Source organism: Bubalus kerabau, chromosome 6, assembly GCF_029407905.1.
Source record: "Bubalus kerabau isolate K-KA32 ecotype Philippines breed swamp buffalo chromosome 6, PCC_UOA_SB_1v2, whole genome shotgun sequence".
In the NCBI taxonomy this organism is placed as follows: Eukaryota; Metazoa; Chordata; class Mammalia; order Artiodactyla; family Bovidae; genus Bubalus; species Bubalus kerabau.
The window spans coordinates 111,593,913-111,605,372 of NC_073629.1; the positions used below are offsets into that span (position 1 = coordinate 111,593,913).

General features: G+C 49.5%; 1 long non-coding RNA gene across 1 annotated transcript; it reads right to left on the reverse strand.

Annotated features, from left to right (window-relative positions):
* Positions 1–209: 209 nt before the first annotated feature.
* Positions 210–3,064, reverse strand: LOC129656318 (uncharacterized). The gene is made up of 3 exons (XR_008716322.1): positions 2,987–3,064; positions 1,586–1,833; positions 210–922 (listed from the first exon to the last, which is right to left on the reverse strand). It is a non-coding gene; the product is annotated as an uncharacterized LOC129656318 (long non-coding RNA).
* Between the last annotated feature and the right edge of the window lie 8,396 nt (positions 3,065–11,460).

The following is an 11,460-nucleotide window of genomic DNA, read 5'->3' on the forward strand; positions in this document are numbered from 1 at the left end:
TTGGAAGGAATGATGCTAAAGCTAAAACTCCAGTACTTTGGCCACCTCATGCTAAGAGTTGACTCACTGGAAAAGACTGTGATGCTGGGAGGGACTGGGGGCAGGAGGAGAAGGGGACGACAGAGGATGAGATGGCTGGATGGCATCACTGACTCTATGGACGTGAGTCTGAGTGAGCTCCGGGAGTTGGTGATGGACAGGGAGGCCTGGCGTGCTGTGATTCATGGGGTCGCAAAGAGTTGGACACGACTGAGTGACTGATCTGATCTGATCTTTGAGCAAGATTACATCTACCCCGGGGGCCTTCATGTTTGCTCTTTCCTGTCTGCAGTGCTCTTCCTGAGGCTAGTACATTAGTGCTCTCTTGACACGTAACAAATTACCCTCCCAATTAGTAGCCTAAAATCGCAAATATTTGTTATCTCAAAGTTTCTGTGGTCAGGAATTTGAGGGCAGCTTCAGCACCACGTTATGATGTTTGTCTTTGCTGACCATGTCCTTCTTCAAAGAATATTAAAAATTTTATTTTATGACTGTGTTGGTATAAAGATAGTTACCTTCATATTATATATTAAAGCATTTTTTTTTTGGCCTAAAATTTCTTTCTTTCTCCTAACTTGAATGGAAATGAAAACATTTTTGTGGGTCCTAGGAAGTCCTGTGGGCCCTGGGCACTGGGCCTGTGTGTCTAGTGGCGGAATTGGCCCAGGGTGGCTTAGCCAGGTAGTTCTGGCTCAGGGTCTCTCATGTGGCCGCACAGAGGATATTGGCACTGGCTTCAGCCATCCAAAGGCTTGACTGAACCCGAAGGATACGCTTCCAAGATGATGTGCTCACACGGTTGCTGGCAGGAGGCCCCAGGTCCCAGCCATCTGGGCCTCTCCACGGGGCTCCCTGAGCATCTTCATGACTGGCTGGTCCCCTAGGATGAAAACAAGAGCAAGACAGAGTCATGTCAGGAGGAATCCACAGTGCCTTTTAATCTTGGAAGTCATACCTGGTCAACACATTCTTCTGCCTTATTCTTCGTGTTAGAAATGAGTCACCAAAGAGATTCTACTTTTTGAAAGGGGTGGAAATATTTCATAGGCTTTGTGGACATACTGTAAAACCATGACACCTGGATTCCACATATATGTGTTAACATATGATATTTATCTATAAAAATGGTGCAAATGAAGCTATTTGCAGGGCAGGAATAGAGAACGAACATGTATACCTAGGGGAGGAAGGGGAGGGTGGGACTGATTGGGAGATAGGACTGACATATTTATACCACCATGTGTATATAGCTAGTGGGAACCTGTATAAAGCACAGGAAGCTCAGCCTGGTGCTCTGTGAAGACCTAGAGGGTGTGATGGGGGATTCGAAGAGAGGTCCAAGAGGGAGGGGATATATATTTACATATAGCTGATTCACTTTGTTGTACAGTTGAACTAACACAACATTACAAAGCAATTATACATCCCCCCACCAAAAAAAATTACACCTGGCTTCAGGGAGGTCTTCCCAACCACAGTTTATCTCCTCAGTGCCACTCCTAGTACTCTGATCATCACTCAGTGTATCACCACCGGAAAGTACCTTTTTCATTTGTCTGCCCCAGCTGGAAGGTAAGCTCCATGAGAGGGGAAGCCTTGTCTGTCTGCTCACCATGGTCACTCCAGGGTCTAGTGTGTAGTCAGGTTCCTAGGAGGCTCTCCGTATTTCATGAATGAATAAATTACAGGACCACAGGTGGTGGTGAGAGAGGCAGGAACCACTTCAGGCAGGTGAGTGGTGGTGGTGGGGTGGTGTGTGGACAGGCTGAAGCTAGACTGGAGTTAGTTGTCCTGAGACGGTTCCCCAGGATGCACGGATTTGGAGAGAAAAAGGCAGAGTGGTAAGGGCAGGAGAGGCTGGGGAGGCTGGCTGACCAGAGGGGAGGGGATTATTTTGTGAGCAGAGACCTTAAATTATAGGATCTAGTGGGGGAGTCAGATGTGGGAACAGTTCAGTCGTTCAGTTATGTCTGACTCTTTGCGACCCCATGGACTGCAGCATGCCAGACTTCCCTGTCCATCACCAACCCCTGGAGCTTGCTCAAACTCATGTGCATTGAGTCGGTAATGCCATCCAACTATCTCATCCTCTGTCCTCCCTTTCTCTTCCTGATGTGGGAATAGGTAAATTACAAAACATTATGGCAGATGCATAATAGAACTGTGCTTAGGACCCTTTAAACTGGATCCTGACACTGTCACCCTTGTCTGAGACCATTGCTTTTGTCCTCTCCCCTTCTTGACCCGACCTTGTTCACCACTGAGGAGTCCTGGGGAGAGGGGCTCCCCTCTGGGTCGCTGTGGCCAGTTCACCTGCCTGTCCTGATCTGTTCAGCCTCTGGGTGGCAGCAGAGGGCCAGGTTGGCCACCATCAGAGCCCGCAGAGGAGCCATTCTCTGCCGCCAGCTGGGTGGGTGGAGGGGCGCTCAGGCCCAAGATTTGGGACGTTCCAGCCTGTGCTCCTGCCTCTGAATGCTTTCCTACACACTCCCCTCAGCCTTCTCCTATGTCCCCTCCTCCTTTACAAGTCTTTTTTTTTTTTTTCTTCTGGAAGATGGGAGAAGAAGGGTGGGCTGGGGGTGCAGAATTTGCCTGAGTTTTACCAAGGAGCTTGGACTTTATTCTAAGGATACAAAGCTCACAGAAATATCTGAAGCAGGGAAGTAACACTATCAGATGTGTGTTTTTAGAAAGGTCACTCTGGCTTCGGGAGGCAGGATGATGGAAACTGAAAGTCCAGACAGGAAGCTGGGCAGTAGTCCAGCTGGGAGGAGGCGAGGGTCCTGGAGGGGAACCAGCCAGGCCTCTAGGTAACTGTGGGAGTCACCCTGGGGAGGAACTGGGCTCAGTTAGGTCCCCCGAAGAAACCCATCACTGCTGTGGTTTCTGAGTGCTCAGGACATAGGTCTGGCCCAGACAGGACGGGGGCAGTCCCCAATCGTACCTGGACTGGTTTGCCAGGAGGGTATCAGAGCTGCTTTCCTGATAGCTCAGTTGGTAAAGAATCCATCTGCAATGCAGGAGACCCCAGTTCGATTCCTGGGTTGGGAAGATCCATTGGAGAAGGGATAGGCTACCCACTCCAGGATTCTCTCTGGCAAGTAATCCATCCGTGGGAGACTTGGGTTCAATCCCTGGGTTGGGAAGATCCTCTGGAGAAGGGAAAGGCTACCCACTCCAGGATTCTGGCCTGGAGAATTCCGTGGACTGTGTAGTCCATGGGGTCGCAAAGAGTGGGACATGACTAAGCGCCTTTCACTCGTTCATCAGGGGAGCAAATCAGGACCGGGGGCCAAAGGTCCACACTCGGAGCACAAGGTGAGGTGCTGACTTTGGCAACAGATGGAACCTCTGACCAGACCTGGGCTCAGAGGGCAGCTGGGCCTATGGTGCCTAAAGGCTGTTCTCCTATATCCATGTGCCCTGCAAATACTGTTGTCAGACTTCAGAGAAGATGTGGGGAAGCCCAGAGGATTCTTTGGGTTTGGCCCTGATCTAGAGTTGACACAGTCCTGTGCTTTGCCATCAAGGGCTTAATCCGTGGGTCTCAGCAGACCTCACCCCACCTGGCTCTAGGTTCTCCTTCAGGGCCGGTGTGGAGCTGGAAGCTGGCTGTGTGATCACAGGTGGCCTTGTGCCCAGAGACTGCAGCTGGATTGTGGCTGGCAGAGTGCCTGGCTGTCTCCCAGGGCTTGTGAAGGGGCCTGCTCCTACTTCCAGCCTGGGAGCTCTGGCTGCAGAGGATGAAGGAGTCATCTCTGAGCCTCTTGAAAGGTTTGGGTTTATCTCTTTTTCCTTCTTCCCCTGGGCTATTACCTATGTCTGGAACATTCTCCCACTGCTCCCTTTTACCTGCCTAAATCATGTCAATCTTTTATATGTCACTCCTTTGGAATTAAGTTTAGTTCCCTCCATTAATCTTGCTCAGTGCATCCTTTGCTTTTTCTACAGTGCATTTATTATGTTATTAATTACACTTTTATTTGTGTGTGTACGTGTGTGTTGTAACATCTTGGTTCCCTGAGTGGACTGGAAGCTCCCTGGAGGCAGGGAGCATTTCTGTTTTAGGCACCATCATATCCTCAGACTTGAGCCCCATGCCTGGGACTCTGTAGTTACTAAGAATATTTGTTGAATGAGTCAGTAAAAGAAAGAATAAATACATCATGGGATGTCCCCAGGTGTGTCGGGAATTCATAAAGCCACAGAGTAAATCTGGTATCTCACTGGATCATCAGCTTTACTTGATGGTAAGGAATTAGAAGCCTTTTATTTACTTACTAATTGAATATTTTACATTACAAAAGTAATACATGGTCCTTGTCAGCATTCAATCAGTCGGCATGATTTTTATATTGAAACAAACTGTGATGCATGATGGAGTAGAATGCAAAGTTGACAAGGCTTTAAAGAGAAAATATGAGGCTTCAAAGACATTTTGAGCTTAAGAGGGCCTGTGGTCCAACCCCCGCGCAGGTCTGGGGTCGCTCCTGTGGATTGGGGCATTTCTGCGGTAGGTCTAAGATACCCTTGTCAGGCAATCACGCTGCTATTAGCTGCAAAGCATGGGGTGCTGGACTCCAAGAGAAAGCAAACACCAGCCTTTTATCAGGTGAAATCTGCCAGCCAGATTCTGGGGCTTGGGCCTGGGGAAGAGTGTTTACTTGGAGTAGGGATGTAGGAAGGCACTCCAGGGGTTATCAGGAAGGAAATCTCCGTGGTGGGGAAATAATAATCTTGCAAGCAGCCCAGGGAGGAGAGTTCACTTGCTGGGAGGGGTCAGCTGTTTCCGAGATGCAGAGCTGGTGGTCCAGGGCCAGGGCAGAGGACTGTGGTCGTGTGTGGGGGCTGCCATTGTCTTGGCTGGAAAGAGAAGCATACACCACTCTGGGAGACTGAAAGTGAGCGAGTCGCACGGAATGACAGTGTTACACGCCAAATGCAAGCACCCAGGGGGATAAAGACCGAGGACCAGCTCTGGGTTCAGACTTCAGCTATGCCACTGTAGTTACCTGAGTTTGCTCAAGCCCTTTCCCTCTGTGAGCCTCAGTTTCTCCATCTGTAAAAGGGGGATCTCAATCTCCATCTCTAAGGGGAATGTAACGAGGGTTACATTCCGACTTTGCTTTCTGCACATTAGAATCACCCAGGTAGTGCTTAAAAATGCTGATGCCCAGGCTTTCACCCAGACCAAATGTATCAGAATTTCCAGCAGTCTTTCCTGGCAGCTTTATTTATTTTTAAAATTTTATTTTATATTGGAGTATACCTGATTAACGATTTTGTGAAAGTTTCAGGTGGACAGCAAAGGGACTCAGCCATACATATATATGGTCCCCTTCTCCACCAAACTCCCTTCCCATCCAGGCTGCCACTTACCATTGAGCAGAATTCCCTGTGCCGTACAGTGGGACCTCGTTGGTTACTCATTTTTAAATACAGCAGTGTGTACATGTTGATCTCAGACTCCCTAACTGTCTCTTCCCCTCTGGCAACTAAGTCTGTGAGCCAGTTTCTGTTTTGTAAATAAGTTCATTTGTATCGTTTCTCTTGCGTCCACATATAAGGGATGTCATAAGCTATTTCTCCTTCTCTGGCGGATTTACTTTGCTCAGTACGACAGTCTCTAGGTCCGTCCATGTTGCTGCATTGGCAGCTTTTTCTAAAGCTCCAGGTGACTGTGTGCTGCAGCTGGAATAGGTGATCTGACCAGAGCCGTGTGACCCTCTCCAGCAGAAGGAGCAGTGGATGTTTCTCCCAGTTAATCCAGAGCAGACTTCCCAGCCTTTGTGGTCAGTCAACAAGCTGCTGAGCGCTTCTAACTGGGCAGCTCTCCTTTTCTCAGCTGTCTACTCTTTGTCTGCATCTGAGCCACTGCGGACAGCGGGCAGCAAGGGAGGGACACCCTGGGGATGCAGATGCTTCCTGTCTCGTGGCCTCTGATGTGACAGACACAGACCTAGAGGGACAGTGACACGGTGACAGACAAGGCCGAGAGTAAGGAGCCCTCCTCCATCCCTCACTCTGAACAGACCAGAAAGATTGACTTGATGCTTAAACTTATCTGACACCCCCAGCTACCTGGGGGTGGGGGTGGGGGAGCTTATAGAAACAGAGATTGCTTGGGCCCATCTCCAGTGTTCAGATTCAGTCTGTCTGGGGTGTTAAAGGCAAAAAAACATTCAATGCTGCTTCTTAGAGCACAGTAAGGAAGACTTTATTTGGGGTGTGGTGTGGGGGTGATACCCAGATAGGTACCAAGTGTGCTGCCATGGGATTTTGCATCGAGGGAGAAAGACTGGGCTAGTGGGAATTTACAGCCAAAGAGCAGAGTGGGCAGGGTCAGTGGATGAAAAACTGCTAAGCGGAAACATCACGGGTGAAGGGAGATTTTGGCTAAATCAACTTTGCAGGACTCTTGCTGGTGGCAGACCAGGGTGATCAGACATCCCGTGAGGGATGGTGGAGGATGAGGAAACTGATCAGATATCTATCGAGAGAGTAAGGGCTTCTGGTTACACAGACTTAGCAGGATTCTTGCTAAAATCAGACAATGCAGAGATGAACGTGGAAACCACTGGGAAAGAGCTCAGTTGTACAAGTTCAAAGGAGTGTGAATAGAGTTTGGTCAAAGAAAGAATCTTTGTGGGGAGGAGGGGCCGAGAATATATATTTCTATCAAATTCCCAAGAAATGCTACTGGTCTCCCGACTGAGAATCACCAGCTTAAAGAGAGGCCCAGAAAGAACTCAGGCAGACAGACTGATGGACAGACCGACTCTGAGATGAAGAAACCCAGGTGTGTATCGCCCCCATTCATACATACTCAGAAGCAGAGAGAGAGAGAGACTTGGAGAAACAGGCCCAGGAGCTGACAGACAGTCCAGTCAACCCATAGGCCTGCTCTGCTCTGAGGCAGAGAGACTGAGGAGGTCGAGAGACCCAGAGAGACAGGACCCACAGCACAGATCCAGGGAGGAGACCCCCACCCCCTCGCCCCCTGGCCCCTTGCCCCAGGTCAGAGAATGAGACAACAGACCTCAGAAAAGACAGAGATTGACCCAAAGAAGACAGGCAGACTAAGGGGAGGAGGGGAGGAGGTGGCAACTGAGAGTGAGTGCTTGCCACGGTCAGTGGACCAGGACCTGGGGGAGTGCCCACCCACATCATGACCCTTGGGGAGCCCCTGTAGGGGGCTTTGTAAGCAATGGCTCCTCCTCTCTGTTTTGGGCTTGCCCAGATGTGACCCTGCTCTTTCACTCCAAGTTTGGTTCCCATGCCCTCCTCCAGGAAGCCTTCCTGACTGCACTGCCCATGGGCGCCCTTGTCTCCCAGGAGTCCTGTGGCTCCAGCTTCTTTGGCTCTCTGTGGATTTCTCGGGGCTTTGGCTCCTTGTTTCTGGTGAGACTTTGAGTTGAGTGTGGTTCCCTTGCTGGCCTTCAGTGTCTCCACGTGTGAAAAGTGTCTGTAGGTTGACTGAATGACTCCTAGGGCCCCTTCCATTTGAAATAATTTGTTTTACTCACCCTCTCTCCTACCTTTTTAAAATCATGTTTCCCTGTCCTTGAAACATGCTTAAATGAGGCTATTTATACATAATATACTCATTGTAAGACATACAAGAAATATAAATGAAAAAGGATGAGATAAAAATATAAGAGGAAATTACAATATGTGGGTATTTTTCCTCCCCCGGGAGACCTCTGCTCTGGTTTGTAAGCTCCCTGAAGCCACTGGTGTTTCTTGTTACCCACAAAGGGCTTTCTTGGCCCTGGGGAGCTGTTCTGTGATTTTTTTTTTTAAATAGTAACAGTAATAGAATACTTGGTGCTCACCATAAGCTAGGTACCACGCTAAGCGCTTTCCATGAATTAACTGTTTTAAGCCCCTTCACAGCCCTCTGAGGTGGAAGCCCTTATTATCTCTACCTCCCGGGAGGGGAGGCTGAGGCACAGACGCGGTGAATAACTCGCCATGATCACATGGCCAGCTAATGGTGCGGTGGGGATTTGAACTCTGGTCCCGCCACCACACTCTCTGGCTTCCAAAGGCGTTTCTGCCTCGGAGGCCTGGCCCCCGAGTCTGCATGCTTCCAGAAGGTGGAGGCCACGCCATCTGTTTTCATTAAAACCGTTACTACAGCTGCTAAATAATCTCGGCGAACTTCCTGGGGCCTGTTCCAGGAGCTGTACCCACATCATCTCATTCACGCCTTCCCGCACCCCTCGAGGTCAGTGTTGCTTTTCTTAAACAGCCTGAACGAAGCTGGAAGGCAGTCTCCTCCCCCGGCCTGGCTGGGGCCCTTCAGGCCACCCCAGCTAAGCCGGAAGCTGCGATTTATCCATACACGTACTAAGAGGTGCACCGAGTTGCCCTAGAAACTAGACTCTAGTAAGTGCCTAAAAAGTAATTATAAACTCCAGAATATCTTTCAGCCGAGCAGGTGGCTGGAAAATTAGAAATCTATTTCTGAGACACCTTCTGCTTTCCGGAAAGGCTGAGGTGACGTTTCGGGGAGGGCCGGAGCGGGTGGCCTCGGCGGAGGGAGTGTGCGCGCGTCTGTGCGCGGGTGTGTGCGCACGCGGGAGGGGACGGGGGTGCAGCGGATAGGGACGCAGGGGCGGGGGAGCCGCCAGTCTGGGGGCGTCGCGGAGGCACCCGCCCTGCCTTGGCGCTCCCTGCGGTTGCGGAGGCGGCAAAGCTTCTCCTCTCTCGTGTCACCCCTGAGAGCTGGGTTGCTAGGACACCGGAGCGGAGGAGATGCCAGCTGATTTGCCAAACAATTTTTCTCCCAATTAGGAATAATTAGACAAAGGGAGAAAGTGCGCACTTGGATGGTGGCAAACAGGCTTGGAGCTCGGGGACCTCGAGGAGCCATCGGGGCTTCGTGGCTGAAGATGCCCAGAAGTTTTGCCCCCACCCCCTCCCCGAGAAGGAGCCTTTCTCTCTGGACCCAGAGCGCCCGGCTCGCGGAGGGAGAAAAGAGAGCTTACATTTATTAAGTGTCTACCGCGTATCAGGTGTTGTCATGCTGCTTGCCTTCCAAGCAGGATCCCTTTTCAAGCTCATGACAAGCCGGGAAGAGTGATGAGCGTCTTCCGCGATGATCCCTTCATTGCACGCCAGCTTTGCTAGGCTGTTCTCAAACTTCTTTGGGGTTCTGGCACCTGCCCTTTCCCCTGCCTGGGTGTTCTCGCTTCTCCTCTCTGCGTGGCCAGCTCCTTCTCATGCTTACCGTGACCATTCTCATCCAAAGGAGATCCCCTTCCTGCTCTTTCCCCTCCGTTCCTTGCTGATTTCCTTCATGGTGCTCATTAGGGCTTAACTCTGTTTTGTGTGTTCACCTGTTTTCCCATTTGTCTTCCCAGCTAGAATGTCAGATTCACGAGGACAGGGGAGAGTGTATGTGTGGCACTCGTGGCATAGCTCCTGGCATATAAGAGACTCTCAGTATCTATTGCAGGAGAAGGAAAGGGCAACTCACTCCAGTATTCTTGCCTAGAGGATCCAATGGATAGAGGAGCCTGGTGGGCTGTTGTCCATAGGGTCGCACAGGGTCAGACATGATTGAAGCGACTTAGCATGCATGCATGCATTGAAGAAGGAAATGGCAATCCACTCCAGTGTTCTTGCTTGGAGAATCCCAGGGATGGAGGAGCCTGGTGGGCTGCCGTCTATGGGGTCGCACAGAGTTGGACAAGACTGAAGTGATTTAGCAGCAACAGCAACAGCAACAATATCTATTGGTTGAATGAATGCATGAGTGGATAAATGAGGATCTCCCTGTTATTGAAAGGAAGTGGAGGCTCAGTGAATATAAGGTTTTTCGCTGTGGTTTAAGAAGTGGCAGTCAGACCTTGGCCTCACATCGATCTTATTCTCAAGCTGGTTCTTTTTTTTTTTTTTTTTTAAATTGAAGTATAGTTGATTTACAGTGTTGTGTTAGTTTCAGGTACACAGCAAAGTGATTCAGTTTTACACATATGTATCTGAGCTCTCTTTCAGATTCTTTTCCCATAGAGGTTATTGCAAAATATTGAGTGTAGTTCCTTGTGCCATACAGTATGTCCTGTTGCTTGTCTATTTTATATATAGTAAGTGTGTGTATGTTACTCCAAACAGGTTCTCCTCCTGAAGCATCATGCTGCCTTGGTCCGTGCCCCTCTCCAGCAAAGTCTGTGGTATCTCCTGTGCCTCCCCCCATAAGAGGGAAGCCATCCTTAGATCTGGGTATTCCAGATGCTGGCTGTGTGGCAGTATAGGTTATGGTCCCTGGAGTTAACCTTCCTGGGCTCAAATTCTAAATCTGCCAATTTCTAACTGTGTGACTCTGGGTCTCAGTGCTCGCATCTGTCATGTGGGGACTTTTTTCATAAGGCTACTGTGAGGATATAATGAGGTAGCACATCTGGAAAGTTTAGAATGTGTGCCTGGCATGCAGGAAGTGGCTCCTCCGATATGAGTTCTAGAAGCAGCAGGGGTGACAACTGGCGACTGTGTGTCTGTGACACACCAGGGACCACATCATGCAGCTCTTTGGGTGCCTGGTATAAATGATTCTGCCTGGCATTTGAAGCCCCCAATTCTTAATCACGCTGCTGTTGGGAAGATAGAGGGAGGCTAGTGGATGTGGAAGCGCCTAGCACCGCGTCTGGCTCCCAACTTGCTGGGACATCTGGGTGAGCCATATTGGAAGTACCCTCTCCAGCCCCAGTTGGATCATCTCAACTGATGCGACGTGGAGCAGAGATGAGCTGTTGTCACTGAACTCTGCCAAAATTGCAAAATTGGGAGCAAATACAGGGTAGTTTTATACTATTGAGTTCTGGGGTAGTTTGTTACAGAGCAAAGGCTAACCATATTGTCTGAGATGCTCTCCTCCTGGATCTGTACATGGCTGGCTCTTCATCATTCTGGCCACTTCCTATGACACTTTTCCCTGACCACGCAATCTACAGGAGCCCCTTTCTGTAACTAGTAGCGTTCATGTCCCCCTTTCTTATTTTCCCTATGTACTTTTTATTCATTTATTTATCTGTCTCTTTTCACTAGAATGAGAAGCTTTGGAGAGTGACTTTGTCCATCTCCCCAGTGCCCAGGGCAGTGCCTGGCACAGGGTAGGACTTCAATAAATCTTTGTTAAATCAATCACTCTCCTATCAGTTATGGATTCTGTATTTTTTAAAAAATTACTTATTTGGCTGCACTGGGTCTTAACTGCAGCATGTGGGAGTGTCAATCTTTGTTGCGGTATGTGAACTCTTGGTTGCGGCATGTGAGATCTAGTTACCTGGCCAAGGATTGAACCTGGGCCCCCTGCATTGGGAGTGTGGAGTCTTACCACTGGACCACCAGAGAAGTCCCTGGATTCTGTATGAATTTCCTATCCTTGTTGTGATGAATTATCACAAACTTTGT